Genomic DNA, 15,222 nt, shown 5'->3' on the forward strand with positions numbered 1-15,222 from the left:
GCATCGATAAATAAATGAAACCCAAAACGAACATAAATTACAATAAATAACCCAGTAAAACTCAAAACGAGTAGAAATTAACATAAGTTGGGCGCAAAACCCCTATGCTTCCCAAGGCCAGAACCAAATTTGCACTTTACTGAAAAAATACAAATGAATCTGCATTGTCAGTTTAATATACATATACTGATATTTAGTAATGAAACTGTTAATATTATTTGATTTATTAAAGTTATAAAAGTAAAAACACTTATATTTTTTTCAGTAAAGTGCAGATTTTGTTCTGGCCTTGGGAAGGCATAAGGGTTTTGCGCCCAACTTATGTTAATTTTTGCTCCTTTTGAGTTTGACTCGGTTATTTATTGTAATTTCTGCTCGTTTTGGGTTTCATTTATTTATCGAAGCTGATTTGTGGTAATTTCACGCTTGGTAGATTATTTGATTTTATTTTTGCTAATTTTTTGTTTAATGGAGTTCTTTACTTTTCTTTGAAAAACTTATTTTGTGGAAAAAGTTTTTCAATTAATAAACGATAAAAGGCCGACACTGTGTCAACATTTTACAAACCAAACTCCCACTCGGCCGAAAGATCTTCAAATACAACGACAAAATTTCTTGTCGTCTCGACAAGAAAGAATTTCTTGTCGTTTCTTGTCGTCACCGACATGCTTAGCCGCATTTGAGTTAGCATCTCTTTCGACAAGACAAGCAATTGCATTGTTTTATTTGATTCTCTGTCGACAGGGCAGGCATTCTATATGTAAAATGACAGCTAATACCTACTTCAACAGTAAAATTCTTGTAAAATACCAATTCTCTTACCAAGAATTATATTGTTTCACCATTTAATTTGCTTAAATTTCATTAGTAAGTATGTGATTATTCTAAATTTTTAGCTCTATACAATGCTAACTATTGTAAACACACTAGTAGTCAATAATGGAGCCTAACCACGGACGCACATTTTTAGCTAGAGCCCAATCTTGAAAAATACTACCTAATACTGGACATAGGATCTTAAACTTTTAGGAAGGTATCTAAATCACAGCCATATTCAGTCCCGGTATATACCAATCTATGACAATTGTCTGAAGCAGAATAGTTGTACTTATAATAAGCCAGGCTATAAGGATTACTTCTATTTAAGTTGAAATTAAAAAAAAACTTTGCAAAATTGTGGTTCGCCAATCCAAACTAGCCAAATATCAACCATCAGCAAAATTCAGCTTCCTAAAACAATCTACATCGTCTTGAAAATTTGGAACTTGTCCTTTATGCATATGAGAGATACATTTTTAATCAGAACATTTTCTTAGACTAGGCACTAGGATCAACCTAGCTGTAAAAAAAAACTGACAGTTGGTTAATTCAGTGCTAAAGAGTGCTAAAGTATTACATTCGAAACTACGGCCATCAATTAGCCTACGCTTGATATGATACGCCGAGATGTCATAAAAAAAAACTCAAACAGTAATGCTCGTGCCACATTATAGTCACACTTGTCGATAAAATAAAAATTACGCACGACTACAGCGCCAATTATGTTTGCCGTTAGTAATTTCTCGAGTTGAACATTGTTCAACTTTCAAGCATAAATTTCTTGACTGACCAATCAGAGTCAACGTTTAAGGCATCGTTTTTAAAACTAGAAAAGATGGAAACTTATAAAAGGGATTTTTCTATCTGGGAGAGGAATCTGACAAAAGTTAAGAAGACTTGGCACTAGCAGAGAATAGTTGGACACAAATTACTGTTAGAGCAAACTCTTTAAACTAATTTCTTGCAATTTAATTTTTTTGCTTTTTAAATACAAATGTGACGCTAAAATCAAGAAAATTGCCATGCCCTTCATGATATTTGGCTTTCTTTATCGATAGATGTGACTATGATGCGGCATGGGCATAATGCTAAAAAGCAAGATGTTGACTTTATATCAACTTTGTAATACTAACTCAAATACGACTCTGAAGATGATTATTCGTATCAAGCTATGTTTTAGAAGCAAACAACTGCCAGTAGTTAATATTCAAAGGAAAATGAAGCCGGCTAGATGAGTGGATAGCATGCTGGTCATAGAATTTTAAGTCCTTTGGAACGGGAATTCAAGTCCTGGTGTCGCCAAACTTTTGATTCGGGTGTTTTTCAGTGGCGTCACTCTACAAGTGTATCCATCATGGATCTGGGCGGCTTGGGGTTAAAAAATAAATTCTTACTTACCATCGGAGTTTGAGATGCCAGGTTAGGTGGAAAAGCGCCTTTAAATCCTTATTTAAACCTCTCCCAGTCAAAGATGGCTGTAAGCCAAGGATTAAGGGGAAGGCTGCATTGTGTGATTGGGGATGCCATATTATGGTGCGTTCTTTCTGAGGGAGGGAGGGGGCTGTAGTCACTGATAAAAATAATTTTTAGTTGTTAACCATTACGTTTTTGGCATTAAAAAATAATGCATTCACTTAAAAAACATATCACAAATCAAACAATTTTTTAAGCTTGCACCAGTTTTTATAACAATTACTTAATTCAGTTCTCTGTAAATTAATTAATGGGTGTACATTATCAAAAAATACTTCTTCAAGTGTATCAGATCTTTAAATTTCCAAAAGTTTTCTGCTTTGGAGCCTAAGCCATTTTTCGTTCATTCTTATAGGAATTATTGTTTTTTCTTCATGAGCGAGTAAACGTTCCCGTCAGAGATTTTATTTATTCCAATATGATCCATGCATAGATTTTACATACTTTATACATTAACACATTAACGCATATGGGCATACCAACACGAACATCACACTGCTCACTCCTGTTCACTGAGGGAAAGTGAAGTACCATACCAATTTCAAATCATCTTCTTTTATAGCTATATGTTACATAACAAGCCTCAAACAATAAACTCAAGTCTCTTAGATTTCAATTAATAATGTTGTCAATTTAATATTAATGTCCATATGAACGTGAAGCACAGTCTCTAAAACCGATCTTCCGTCATCCTAGAACAAAGCAATGTCCTCAATCAGCTCAGGGACGAGATTGATCGCTCATCCAAAGCAAAATTAAATTATCGTTAATAATGATTAATTTTTATTGTACTTTTCGTTTCAAAGCAATTGATAACAAACAACTTTATGCAATCTGTATTGCTGTAAGTGCGGAACAGACAACATTTATAACTCCTTTAATATATAACAAGAATTTTTGGGCTAACTTTGTTGTTATCTGCCATTCTAGGTTGAAGGTAGTAACATGTAATTAATAACTATTAATGACAATTGTGTTCTGGAACGCACCCATTGTTAGGTTATCTTCATATTTCTTCTAGTTTTATTATTCGGGGATAGTAATGTATGAGGCTTTTGTCTTCGTTCAAACAAAAACTGTTAGCAAAGTTTGCTACAGAATTTTTTTCATTGGCAGCGCAATCGCGCTGCCTAAGTAAAGAACGATGTTGGCACAATGTATTATTTTTTTTCTTTTTCTTTTTTCAATACCAGGGCACTTCGTATCGAAAGAGTTATCGTTGAGACTTGGGAAAGGGCTCATCTGATTGGAAATTGGAACGGCTAGTGCCCTTTTAATAGTCGAAAAAGATTGGAGGGCAAGTAACCCCCCTCCCATGCCCACCATTTCCCTAAACACATCCAATCAGAACTTTGGAGATAGCCATTTTGTGCAACGTAGTTGATTTCCAAATATAAATTATGTTTTTGAGGAGGACACCCCCCCCCCCCCCCACAGCCCTCACGGCAAGGGTTTTCAGTTATGGCCTGGGGGCGTATAAGAAAGAATTTGGCAAAATGTATTATTTTTTATTTTTTTGCTTTAGACCAGGGCACTTTGTATCGAAGAAGTTGTCGTAGAAATTTCGAAAAGGGCTCATTCAATTGGAAATTGGAGTGGCGTGTGCCCTTTTTAATAGTCGAAAGTGATCGGAAGGCAACTAACACTCCTTCCACGCCCACCATTTCCCGAAACACATCCAATGAGGAGGACACTCCCCCAAAGCCCTCAGGGCAAGGGTTGTAAGTTTTGCCCTGGGGGTATATAAGGTTTTTATAGAAAGCTTTGTCGTAGAAACTTCAAAAAGGGCTTATTTTATTGGAAATTGGAATGGCTAGTGCCCTTTTTAATAGGTGAAAGTAATTGGAGGTCAACTAATCCCCCTCTTAAGCCCACCATTCCCCCAAACGCATCCAATCACAATTTTGGGATAGCCATTTTGTTCAACGTAATTGAAAGCTCTGGAAATTAGGTCTTTGAGGAAGACAACCCCCCCCCCCATAATCCTCAGGGCAAGGCTTGTAAGTTATATCCTAGAGGCAAATAAGGTGTTTATAGAAAGCGTTGTCGCAGAAACTTCAAAAAGGGCTCATTCGATTAGAAATTGAAATGGCTAGTGCCCTTTTTAATAGTCGAAAGTGATTGGAAGGCAACTAAAACCCCTCCGCCCACCGTTTCCCCGAACATATCAAATAAAAATTTGAGATAGTCATTTTGTTCAGCGTAGTTGAAAGTTCTGGAAATTATACCCTTGAGCAGGACACTCCCCCCACAGTCCTCAGGGCAAGGGTTATAAGTTATGCCTTGGGGGCATATAAGGTTTTCATTGAAAGCTTTGTCGTAGAAATTTGAGAAGGGGCTCATTTGGTTGGAAATCCAAAGGGCTAGTGCCATTTTTGATAGTCGAAAGTGATTGGAGGGCAACTAATCCCCTCTCACGCCCACCATTTATCTAAACACATCCAATCAAATTTTGAGATAGCCATTTTGTTCAACATAGTTGAAAATTCTGGAAATAAGGTCTTTGAGGATGACAACCCCTCCCCTGCTGAGCCCTCAGGGCACGGGTTACAAGTTATGCCCTGGGGGCATATAAGGGTTTTATTGAAAGCTTTGTTATAGAAACTTGACAAAGGGTGCATTCGATAGGAAATTCAAAGGGCTAGTGCCCTTTTTAATAGTCAAAAGTGAATGGAGTACAACTAACCACCCTCTCACGCCCACCTTTTCCCCAAACACATAATCAACAAAACATATAATCAAAATTTTTAGATAACCGTTTTGTTGAACGTAGCTGAAAGTTTTGAAAATTAAGCCTTTAAGGATGACAACCCCCCACAGCCCTCAGGGCAATGGTTGCAATTTATGCCCTGGGAGAGTATAACGTTTTTATAGAAAGCGTTGTCGTAGAAACTTCAAAAAGGGCTTATTCGGTTGGAAATTGAAATGGCTAGTGCTTTAAGTTTAAGTTAGGGCATGGGTTTTATGTTATGCCCTGGGGGCTTATGAGGTTTTTAATAGAAAGAGTTGTCGTAGAAATTTTAAAAAGGGCTCATTCAAGTTGAAACTGAAACGGGTAAAGCCTTTTTGATAGACGAAAGTGATTGAAGAGCAACTAACCCCCCTCTCACGCACCATTTTCCCAAACATATCCAATAAAAATTTTTAGATACTCATTTTGTTCAACGTAGTTGAAAGTTCTGGAAATTAGGTCTTTGAGGATGACAACCCTGCCCCCCCCCACAACCCTCAGGACAAAGGTTTTAAGTTATGCCCTGGGGGCATATAAGGCTTTTAAAGAAATTTTTGCTGTATAAACTTCAAAAGGGCTCATTTGATTGGAAATTGAAAGGGCTAGTGTCCTTTTTAAATGTCGAAAGTAATTGAAGGGCAACTAACCCCCCTCTTAAAACCACCATTTCCCCAAACACTTCCAATCAAAATTTGAGATAGCTGTTTTGTTTAACGTAGTTGAAAGTTCCGGAAATTAGGTCTTTGAGGATGACAACCCCCTCACATCCCTCAGGGCAAGGGTTGTAAGTTATACCTTTGGGGCATATAAAGTATTTATAGAAAATGTTATCGTAGAAACTCAAAAAGGGCTCATTCGATTGGAAATTGAAAGGGCTAGCGCCCTTTTTAATTGTCGAAAGTGATTGCAAGGCTTGACATTTTTATAGGAAAGATCGATCTGGGTACAATGTAATATTTTTTTTTATTTTTTTTTTTGTTTAGACCAGGGCACTTCGTATCGAAGGATTTGTCGTAGGAACTTCAAAAAGGGGTCATTCGATTGAAAATAGAAAGGACTAATGCACTTTTTAATAGTCGAAAGTGATTGGAGGGCAACCTGACCCCTCCCACGCCCACCTTCCCATTTGCCCATTATGATTAAAAACTGAATGTTGCCTTAAGATTAAATCAAAATGCACTGTTTTAGTGGTAATTTCCAATAAGGCCTATCAGCAGTATCCCAAGAACGACTGAGGGTATTATGTTGAAACTTTCGGAGCTGCTTTTTCTCTCAAAATTGAACAAAATCGAAATAGCGTAAGTGTATCCAAGCTATCAAAGAGAGTATACAGATTTTTTTTGCGAATGGTATCAAGCTTTTTATTTCAAGTCAACTAGAGGAGGTACGAAACTAAATTAAACAATACTATTTGTGTCCGGATTTTTAAAAGGGTGTGTGTTGTTAAATATTGCTGAAAATTTTCTTACAGCATACAAAGAGCAGGCCAAACTATAAAGTCTTAAATAAAGAAAAGATTTAAAGTATTATTTTCTTTTTCCCTGAAAAGACTAAACCCATAGGGGCTCAAAACCTGTATGCCTTCCCAAGGCCAGAACATCATTTGCACTTTACTGAAAAAATACAAATGAATGCGAATTGTCAGTTTAATATATATATATATATATATATATATATATATATATATATATATATATATATATATATATATATATATATATATATATATATACTGATATTTAGTAATAAAAATGTTAATATTATTTGATTTGACTCGGTTATGTATTGTAATTTCTGTTCGTTTTGGGTTTCATTTATTTATCGATGTTGATTTGTGGTAGTTTCACGCTTGGTAGATTATATGATTTTGTTTTCATTTTTGGTTTAATGGATTTCCTTACTTTTCTTTGAAAAACTTATTTTTTGGGAAAAGATTTTTTAAATTAATCACAACTAAAATCATTTTTGGAGGATTTCAAGCTCAGTATTCATAAATTAGATAGCGCTGTAAAGCAGGATGACTAGGGTATCCCCTTATAAGACTGATTGAGAGTTCAGGACCGCGAATATTTTTTTATACTTACTATAATATAAGCATATATTTTTGCACTACCTTGTAGTTCTCTTGGCCGAACAGACAATCCCTGAAATTTTATTCAACTGTTTTCAAGCTTATTTCCAACCTTGCAGTTTTAAAGTTCCTCACCAAATTATTACGTTTCCATGAATTTTTAGCAAACAATTTTTTTAACTGACAATGAAAATACGGATACACTACCAGCCGCAGTTTTGAGTTTCAGTCTAAACTACATACTTGACAACTATGCTCGAAAAGAAGATTATCGATCTGGATTGGTGATTTTGCACAATTGTGGGTGAGATTTATAAATTTGTCGCTCTACAAGTTACATTATGAAAATCCAGTTTTGCAAGCTTCTTGTCCCCCTGACAATCATTATTCATGTTTGAACATTCTGGTCTGTCAGTGAAGAAAACCTCAATTCTTTTTCTGCCGCCATAACAAAAAACTGGTAGCTAACATTTGGAGGACTTAAAAAAGCCTGTAATTTGCATGAAATTCTGGACCATGGAGTTGCATGGAGATTATAGTCTCCAGTCTAAGAAATTTGTGGTATATTTAGAATACCACCAGTTGTTTATATGGGAAGAGCAAGAGTCAGAGCTTATTGAGTATACTCGAAACACAATAAGCAAATAATAATTGAGGTAGGTTTGCAATAATCACATTTAAGGGCTAGGCACACGTAGCTGATTTGGGGAACCGATTTCAGCAAGGGTGCATTCCACGTCGATTCATTATAATCAATGATGCTAAGTGGCAGGACTTAGTGACGTTATTCGGTGATTAATCATCATTAATTACGAGTAATTTATGATTAATTTACGATAATCATTGAATACGATTAATTATATGGCTAAAGCTCCAAAGCCCTAGTACATTCCTTGTCTAGAACAAAATTAATAATGATTGATCACCGAAAAACGTCACTAAGCCCCACCTCTTAGCATCATTAATTATAATCACTCGACGTGGAATACACCCTTGCTGAAATCGGTTCCTGAAATCAGCTACATGTGCCTAGTCCTTTAGGCACAACCTATCATTGCGATTCTTCACCGAACGTAGCCTAAACCAAATAAATTGGCAACTTTCATTCAAAATTTTAAAGTTATAATATGCTATTGACTGCATTAGGCCTAGGTCTAGCATTGGCTATTTTTCTACTTGTTTCTCATCAATAGTATGTCCAGAATGCGAAACAGGGTAAATTCTAGTTTAGGGATATCCACTCTTTGACTATTGGAAGTAGGCTATTTTGCAGTAGCCTAGGCATCAAGGCATGGCCAATTGTAGAAAAAACCAAGACAGATAGTCTGAGTATTGAGAGGCAAACCTGGGTTTAAGCCGTTTTTAGGATTGTAGTTTTTTCTGGGACAAATTTTTTTTTCAGGGTTAGGCTAGCCTACCTACATACCTATGACAATATAGAAAAAATTTTTTTATATCTGAGCAATAGAAAACTGGGTAAAATTCTACTTTAGCTACTTTTGGCTATCTTGGGAAGGGGTTAGTCTAGGTTAGGAAAATGAGACTTTCAGGGATGGGTCTACAGGCTAAAGTATGTCCCAGGAAGGTATTTTGAAGTACCTACCTCCACTCCTACTCCCTCTAGAGGGTCATGAAATTTGCCTACATGACAGGTCTACCCATTGAAATTTTGACAAAACAACATTTTACCTTAATTTTCAGTTATCAGTTTCTTTTTCTCTGGCTTTAGCTCTGAAAATGAAATTTCAGTTATTTGAGCAGAATTTTAAGACATAAAAATAGTTTATTTCCAAAATTTAGGAAATGTATTTGCATATCTTTAAAACCTTATAAATTGGTATTGAGCAAAGTTGTGAAGCTGAAAACAATTTTGTTGTACTTCATTTAAGCAGAAGATCTATTTTGCAAGGTTTCACTTTTATAACACACAGATTTTTGAAGGTCATCAAAGGTCAGGACCCCCTAAAGAGAGAAGGGGTGGAGGTGGGTACTTCAAAATATCTTCCCAGGACATGCTTTAGCCTGTAGACCCATCCCTGATAGTTTCATTTTCTTAACCTAACCCCTTTCCAAGATAGTCAAAAGTAGCTAAAGTAGAATTTTACCAAAAATTGTCATTTACTCTTATATAGAATGTAGTATAAAGTCAAACAGAAGACAATATCTTGCTTTCTCCTATTATGTAGAATGATAAAAAGTCATAGGCCTACAGGTGACCTTATGCCTCATTCTTTTATAGAGCAAACATAAACAAAGTCATACAAATGACTTTTTATACCTTGTATGTTTGTAATTATATATTTCTATTTCTAGAGAAATGATGGAGAATGATATAAAGTCTTCTGTATGACTTTTTAAACATCAAATCATTGTTAAGAAGTAGCCTACAAATAAAGTTATACAACAGGCATTTTGGTTTTTTCATTTAATATATGATCCACTAAAATCTCATACAGAAGAAATTATACTACCCCACTGATACATAGAGAAAACAACAAAAAGTCATTTGTAAGAATTTATTCATGTTTGCTCTATAGGCCTAGTATGAGGTATAAAAAGCCATCTGTATGACTTTATTTATGTTTGCTCTATAATAGCAGGATGCATAAAAAGTCATCTGTATGACTTTATTCATAATGCTTTATAGTAGAATGATATATTAAAAAGTCATTTGTATGATTTTATTTAGGCTGCTCTATATATGAAATCCTGTAGGCCTAGGCTACAAAAAGCCATCTGTATGACTTTTTGTTGTTTTCTTTATATACTAGCAGGAGGTATAAAAAGTCATCTGTATGACTTTATTGAAGTTTGCTCTATAAAAGAAAGGCATAAAAAGTCATATATAGGACTTCATTCATGTTTGCTCTATAATAGTATGAGGTATTAAAAGCCATCTATATGACTTTATTTATGTTTGCTCTATAATAGCAGGATACATAAAAAGTCATCTGTATGACTTTTATTTATGTTTCATAATGCTTTATAGTAGAATCATATATTAAAAAGTCATCTGTATGACTTTATTTATGTTTGCTCTATAATAGCAGGAGACATAAAAAGTCATCTGTATGACTTTATTCATTATGCTTTATAGTAGAATGATATATTAAAAAGTCATCTGTATGACTTTATTTAGGCTGTTCTATATATGAAATCATGTAGGCCTAGGCTATATAAAAAGCCATCTGTATGACTTTTTGTTTTTTTCTCTATGTATGAGTAGGGTAGGCTGATATAATTTTTTCTGTATGACATTTTAGTGGATCATATATGAAATAAGAAAACCAAAAAGTCTTCTGTATAACTTTATTCATACTTCTCTATAATAATTTGATGTTTAAAAAGTCATAGAGAAGACTTTATATCATTCTCCATGTTTAAAGGAAACATAGTATTGTCTTTTGTTTAACTTTATAGTACTTTCTATATAAAGGTAAATGACAATATTTGTTGCTTAGAGTATAAAGAACCAATGACTTTAATAGTCAAACATTGCTCACCCTTTTTTCCAGCTAATTGGCAAAATTAAGAATTGCTGGGGATAAATTATTAGTCTACTAGTCTAGTTGGAAAATTAATTGTTTTCTGGAGCATTGTTTGTTTCTAGCTAGTTGGCAAAATTAAGGGGTAAGGTTTATATTAACAGACTATTTAGGTAGCTAAGAAATAAACTTACCTCTATAGTCAGAATTGCATCCTGAGTCCAAATTTAACATGTAGTTGCATTGGAAATGAACTTTATTCCCACCCCTATATGTATCAATTCAGGTTAGGCTATATTCCAATTCAGGGTTGGCTATATTCCAATTCAGGGTATATATTTGCACATTAGGGAGGGTGGTGAGGGTAAAGTTCAAACTTACTTCTATATTCAGAATTGCATCCTGAATCCAAATTTAACATTCATCTGCATCAGAAATGAGCTTTACCCCTGCCTCTCTAATGTGCAAATATGCTCTGAACTGGAATATACCCTGAATTGGTATATATAGGAGTGGGGGTAAAGTTTGTTTCCAACGCAAATGAATGTTAAATTTAGATTCAGGATGCAGTTCTGACTATAGAGGTAAGTTTATTTCATAGCTACATGAATAGTCTGTTAATATAAACCTTGCCCAAATTAAGTATTGCTGGGGAGAAGTTATTAGTCAACTAGTTGTTTTCTGGGGCAATGTTTATTTCCAGCTAGTTGGTGAAATTAAGTATTGCTGAGGATAAGTTATTAGTCAACTAGTTGGAAAATGAGTAGTTTTCTGGGGCAATGTTTGTTTCCAGCTAGTTTATAAAATTAAGTACGTTTGGGAGAAGTTATTAGTCAACTAGCATGAATATGCATGCATTTTACAGCCCACTGTCCCTTTGCCCCTGTTAGGGGGAAGCTACCATTTTTTAGAATTGGCAAAATTAAGAATTGCTGGGGATAAATTATTAGTCTACTAGTCTAGTTGGAAAATGAATTGTTTTCTGGAGCAATGTTTGTTTCTAGCTAGTTGGCAAAATTAAGGGGTAAGGTTTATATTAACAGACTATTCAGGTAGTTAAGAAATAAACTTATCTCTATAGTCAGAATTGCATCCTGAGTCCAAATTTAACATGTAGTTGCATTGGAAATGAACTTTATTCCCATCCCTATATATATCAATTCAGGTTAGGCTATATTCCAATTCAGGGTATATATTTGCACATTAGGGAGGAGGGTAAAGCTCAATCATACCTCTATATTCAGAATTGCATCCTGAATCCAAATTTAACATTCATTTGCATCAGAAATGAACTTTACCCCCACCTCCCTAATGTGCAAATATGCTCTGAACTGGAATATACCCTGAATTGGTATATATAGGAGTGGGGGTAAAGTTTGTTTCCAACACAAATGAATGTTAAATTTAGATTCAGGATGCAGTTCTGACTATAGAGGTAAGTTTATTTCATAGCTACATGAATAGTCTGTTAATATAAACCTTGCCCAAATTAAGTATTGCTGGGGAGAAGTTATTAGTCAACTAGTTGTTTTCTGGGGCAATGTTTATTTCCAGCTAGTTGGTGAAATTAAGTATTGCTGAGGATAAGTTATTAGTCAACTAGTTGGAAAATGAGTAGGTTTCTGGGGCAATGTTTGTTTCCAGCTAGTTTACAAAATTAAGTATGTTTGGGAGAAGTTATTAGTCAACTAGCATGAATATGCATGCATTTTACAGCCCACTGTCCCTTTGCCCCTGTTAGGGGGAAGCTACCATTTTTTAGAATTGGCAAAATTAAGAATTGCTGGGGATAAATTATTAGTCTACTAGTCTAGTTGGAAAATGAATTGTTTTCTGGAGCAATGTTTGTTTCTAGCTAGTTGGCAAAATTAAGGGGTAAGGTTTATATTAACAGACTATTCAGGTAGTTAAGAAATAAACTTATCTCTATAGTCAGAATTGCATCCTGAGTCCAAATTTAACATGTAGTTGCATTGGAAATGAACTTTATTCCCACCCCTATATATATCAATTCAGGTTAGGCTATATTCCAATTCAGGGTATATATTTGCACATTAGGGAGGGTGGTGAGGGTAAAGTTCAAACTTACTTCTATAGTCAGAATTGCATCCTGAATCCGAATTTAACATTCATCTGCATCAGAAATGAACTTTACCCCTACCTCCCTAATGTGAAAATATGTTCTGAACTGGAATATACCCTGAATTGGTATATATAGGAGTGAAGTAAAGTTTATTTCCAACACAAATGAATATTAGATTTAGATTCAGGATGCAGTTCTGACTATAGAGGTAAGTTTATTTCTTAGCTACATGAATAGTCTATTAATATAAACCTTACCCAAATTAAGTATTGCTGGGGAGAAGTTATTAGTCAACTAGTTGTTTTCTGGGGCAATGTTTATTTCCAGCTAGTTGGCAAAACTAAGGATTGATAGGGATAAGTTATTAGTCAACTAGTTGGAAAATGAGTTCGTTTTCTGGGGCAATGTTTGTATCCAGCTAGTTAGCAAAATTAGTGTTTGCTTGGGAGAAGTTATTAGTCATCTAGTTGGAATATAAATTGTTTTCTGGGGCAGTGTTTGTTTCCAGCTAGTTTGAAAAACTAAGTATTGTTGGGGATAAGTTATTAGTCAACTAGTTGGAAAATGAGTTGTTTTCTGGGGCAATGTTTGTTTCCAGCTAGTTGGCAAAATTAGTTATTGCTTGGGAGAAGTTATTAGTCAACTCGTTGGAAAATAAATTGTTTTCTGTGGTAGTGTTTGTTTCCAGCTAGTTGGCAAAACTAAGTATTGCTGGGGATAAGTTATTAGTCAACTAGTTGGAAAAAGTTTTCTGGGGCAATGTTTGTTTCCAGCTAGTTGGCAAAATTGAGTGTTGCTGGAGAGAAGTTATTATTCAACTAGTTGGAAAGTAAGACCTACTATTGAGTATGTTAATGTCATATGGGGGCTCATTATAAAACAGACTCAGCCAACATAGAAAAAGTTCAAAGACAAGCCACAAAGCTTCTTCCAGGCTTCAAAGAGATGAGTTATGAAGAGAGGTTACGGAAACTGCAACTTCCAACACTCAAGTACAGAAGGAAAAGAGGAGATCAAATCCAGATGTACAAAATGAAAACCAAGTTGGAAAAACTCAACTTTGAAAATTACTTTCAGGTCCCCCAAACCCAGACTACATGAGGTCACTTGGTAAAAGTGTTAAAACCCAATGCCCTAAATAAATCAAGAGCTAACTTCTGGAGTGTAAGAGCTGTAGATGACTAGAATAGTCTCCCAGAAAGTGTTGTGAAAGCAGACACCCTTAACACATTCAAAAATGGACTTGACCAATTCTGGAAAGAACATATGTACACACACAACTCCTAAACCTCTGACTTTATTGACTTAAAACTGTTAACACTACCATCTGTGCACACTCCTCTAAAGTTGATGTTGTGCCAGGGCTCTGCTGGCAATACACTCTGGGAAGACCCTTACACATGGTTTAAATTCCAGAATTTCAGATAGCCAAGAATCAGAGAAACGAGACTTGATCATCCAGCTGAAAGCCATGTAGAGAGTGCCATAACAGGGATCTTTCCGCAAAGGCACTGAGGATTCTGTAAGTTAAAATGAAAGTTTTGCTGGGGCAATGTTTCTTGTCAACTAGTTGGCAAATATAGATTTCTCCTATAGGGATGGACCAAATTTTCCAAGTAGATGACTAAAATGTTCTTAATTATAAGAAGATTGGTTAGTAACATTCTATATAAGCTTATATAGTTTTTTTTTTTAATATTCACAGGGTGGAGTCCCACTTTTTGCTATCTTGGAAAGGGGTTAGGTTAGGAAAATGAAACTTTCAGGGATGGGTCTACAGTCTAAAGTATATCCTGGGAAGGTATTTTGAAGTACCTACCTCAGTAAAATTCTAGTTTAGCTACCTTTTGCTATCTTGGAAAGGGGTAAGGTTATGAAAATGAAACTTTCAGTAATGAATCTAGGGCCAAAAACATACTCTAGGAAGGTATTGCCAATCTTCTATGTTAACCCTCTTCTGATTTCTAAGTCTTAGAAATTTGCCTACTTGACAGTTCTATTACCTATTGCAATTTTGACAAAACAAGATTTTACCTTAATTTCAGTTATCAGTTTCTTTTTCTCTAACTTAAGGTTTTGAAAATGCAATTCCTGTTATATGAGTAGAATTTTAAGCCATATCAATGTTTTTTTTTTCTTTCTAAATTTAGAAAATGTATTTGCACATCTTTGAAGCCATGTAAATTGGGATTGAGCAAAGTTGTGAAGCTAAAAACAGTTTTGTTGTACTTCATTTAAGCAGAAGATCTATTTTGCAAGGTTTCATTTTTATAACATAAAATTTTTTAAATACCACCAAAAGTCACTGCCCTCTAAAGGGAGAAGGAGTGGAGATAGGTACTTCAAAATACCTTCCCAGGACATACTTTAGTCTGTAGACCCATCCCTGAGAGTTTTGTTTTCCTAACCATACCTCTTTCCAAGACAGCAAAAAGTGGCTAAACTAGAATTTTACCAAATTAACTGATAACTGAAAATTGGGGTAAAATGTTGTTTTGTTGAAATTTCAATAAATATAGTCAAGTAGACAAATTTCTAAGACTTAGAAAGCAGAATAGGG

The 15,222-nt window shown here is 34.9% G+C and overlaps 1 protein-coding gene across 1 annotated transcript in view; it reads left to right on the forward strand.

The window, feature by feature from the left end:
• Positions 1–12,536: 12,536 nt before the first annotated feature.
• Positions 12,537–15,222, forward strand: part of LOC148940020 (uncharacterized) — an 89,593-nt gene continuing 86,907 nt past the window's right edge. Inside the window, exons 1-2 of the mRNA XM_089105919.1 lie at positions 12,537–12,595; positions 12,798–12,870. The gene's annotated coding sequence lies outside the window, so the exon portion shown is untranslated. The remainder of the gene's footprint in view (positions 12,596–12,797; positions 12,871–15,222) is intronic.

The sequence above is a fragment of the Artemia sp. Qi Xiang Cuo genome, chromosome 20 (assembly GCF_049724085.1).
Source record: "Artemia sp. Qi Xiang Cuo chromosome 20, ASM4972408v1, whole genome shotgun sequence".
In the NCBI taxonomy this organism is placed as follows: domain Eukaryota; kingdom Metazoa; phylum Arthropoda; class Branchiopoda; order Anostraca; family Artemiidae; genus Artemia; species Artemia sp. Qi Xiang Cuo.